Consider the following 3,118-nt stretch of genomic DNA (forward strand, 5'->3'; position numbering starts at 1 on the left):
TACCCTCAACAATCCGCAACACACCAAGGACGACATCTGATCTAGAAAAACGTATACACGTGCCACACTTTACTGAAAATGTAACGTGTGAGATCCTGGTTAATAGGATTGATAGACCGCTTATATCGACAAGGTACGCCTTTGGTTCGAAGCTCGTCTTCAAAAACCCCCCATGTTAAGCATGTTTGGCCTCGAAAAAATTGAGAACACGTAACTGATCGAAAAGTTGTTCCCGGATGCGCATAAGTGATGACAAAATGCAAAAAAAAGACTAGTGTTAGTTTGTGGGACCATTGTACATCTCAAACCTATCAATAATTTTTGTTATGTTCATTCTACTTATTGCATCACTTTAATATTTTTTATTGATTTGTCGAATTAACCTATTAATCAAGTGCCTAGTGTCATTTGTTGTTTTCTGCATATTTTTTATTTTGATTTGGGGACCAAAAAATTTAAGAATGTGAAGTTTCAAGCAAGACTAGAAAGACTCCACCATGGCTCCATGCACCCTAGGGCTGAGAGCGAGGAAATACCACATGGAGCCCCTCGGCCTACTCTATGCCGCATCTCGGTCCCCTGGCTCTATATATACCTAAAACCATCATAAAGAGTTTTACATGATTTTTTTGCATTGCCTCTTTGTTTTTTATACATTTTTGGTACCTTGTTGGAAAGGGAAAATTATCTTCTTCAACCTCTACTTCATCCCTTGTTGCTTCACTCATGATGTGAGAGGAGTCCTCTATCGAGGTGCGACTTTGTACGAGTAGACATGTGCTCTCTCTCTCTCCCTCTCTCCCTTCCTTCCCCACTCTCTCCCTCCCCCCTCCCTCTCTATCTCTCTTTCTCTCTCTCGCGTGCGCGTGATCGTATAAGTTTTCTATCTTGATTGTGATCGTGGGCTTTTGTTAATGGAGTTGAACTATGTGATATCCCCTTCCTATTCTCTTTGTGGTGAACTGGATCTTGCCATTCTTATGTGTTTCTTTATGTTGGATTGAATCTTTTGAGAATTAATGGAATTATGTGATACATATGTAGTATAATTTTTGGAGATACCCGTAGTGGCACCGGGATGACTCTATAGATTAAGATTAGAACGATAAAGACCATGAGGTGATTGTTTCATATTTACGGGGCTGCCTGATGTTGACACTAGGGTGTGCCATGTGGATTAAGATTGGAAAGACAAGCTTAGAGGTGTGCCTAGTCATACCTATGCTATCTCATCCTTCTTTAATCTCACAGAAGAGGGAACAATGGAGCGATTCTTTACCACATTTTTTAGGTTATATTTTGTCTTTTAACTATGCTAATGATGTTGAGAGTTGGCATTAATTAAACTATGAACACTAAGTGTAGTTTCCAAGCATTGAAATATTATTTTACTCACTCATGTTACTTGTTGCCTTGTCCTTACTTATTCCAAAAATAACTAAAAAAATGTTAGCATCCAAAGCTATAAATCAATCATCCAAATTTTCAATCTCTTCATCGAACTAGTGCACATATACAATTAAAAAATGCATTAGGTGTGTCGGGGGCTCAAGAGACTACTTGTATCTTGATTGCAAGATTGTTCAAGAGACAATACTTTCAACCTACACCGCACCTACAAATTGGTAAACCAAAGGTCATTCACTTGACGAGACTACTTGTATCTTGATTGCAATGTTGTTTGAGAGAGAATGCTTTCAACCTACACCTCCTACGAATTGGCAAAACAAAGGTCATTCATTTTAAGAAAATTGTTGATGTCCTACAATCATGTGCATTTGGACGAAAAACAAAATATACAAGAATATAAGTGTGTGGTAGACATCATGCTAGTCTAGATAACACGTGATAGCCATAATTAACGACCACTGGCTTGTGTGAGAGGCCAGCGTGTCATAAAGTGATATTAAAGCCGACCCTCACAATTACATGGGAAAGCCACAGGTAACGTCTGCTAGCCTGAGTGAGAGGTCGACGTATCATGAAATGGTATGCAAGCCGACCCTCGCAGTTACATGGGCATGTGCGGGTCAAGGGTACATACGTGTGGCGCATGGCGTGTGTGGCCTATCGAGGTGCACCGCATGACACATGTGTCTGCTATACACATGGATGTGTGCTAAGAGGGAACGTTCCTTTTGGACCGACGAGGGCGTCAAATCTTTTTAAGTTGGTGTATGTGACATCCTGGTCAAATAGGATTGAGTAGTTGTCGTGGTTCATAGGATTGATAGATGCTACTTCTTCAGCTTGCGTTGGTTTTCCCTTGAAGAGGAAAGGGTGATGCAGCAAAGTAGATAAGTATTTCCCTCGGTTTGTTGAGAACCAAGGTATCAATCCAGTAGGAGGAACAAGCAATGCCCCAGTTGTAGTACCTACACAAACAATCAAACACTTGCCCCAACGCTAAAAAGGGGTTGTCAATCCCTTCAAAGTTATTTGCAAGGATGAGATATGATAGAGGTAGATATAAAACATTGCGGAAACAAAAGTAAATAAATTGCAGCAAGATATTTTTGGTATTTTTGGTTTATAGATCTGAAAGTATAATATGAAAAATAGACCCGGGGGTCATAGGTTTCACTAGAGGCTTCTCTCATGTAGGAAAATAATACGGTGGGTGAACAAATTAATGTCGAGCAATTGATAAAAAAGCGAATCATTATGAATATATCCAAAGCAATGATTATGCATATAGGCATCACGTCCGTGTCAAGTAGACCGAAACGATTCTGCATCTACTACTATTACTCCACACATGGACCGACTCCTGCCTGCATCTAGAGTATTAAGTTCATGAAGATCAGAGTAACGCATTAAGTAAGATGACATGATGTAGAGGGATAAACTCAAGCAATATGATGAAAACCCCATCTTTTTATCCTCGATGGCAACAATGCAATACGTGCCTCGCTACCCATACTTTGTCACTGGGTGAGGACACCGCAAGATTAAACCCAAAACTAAGCACTTCTCACATTGCAAGAATTACGAATCTAGTTGGCCAAACCAAACCAATAACTCGAAGTGACTTGCTAAGATATGAAATCATGCATATAAGAATTTAGAAGAGATTCAAATAATGTTCATGGATAATCTGAACATAAACTCACAATTC

The sequence above is a fragment of the Hordeum vulgare genome, chromosome 5H (genome assembly GCF_904849725.1).
Source record: "Hordeum vulgare subsp. vulgare chromosome 5H, MorexV3_pseudomolecules_assembly, whole genome shotgun sequence".
NCBI classification, from domain to species: Eukaryota; Viridiplantae; Streptophyta; class Magnoliopsida; order Poales; family Poaceae; genus Hordeum; species Hordeum vulgare.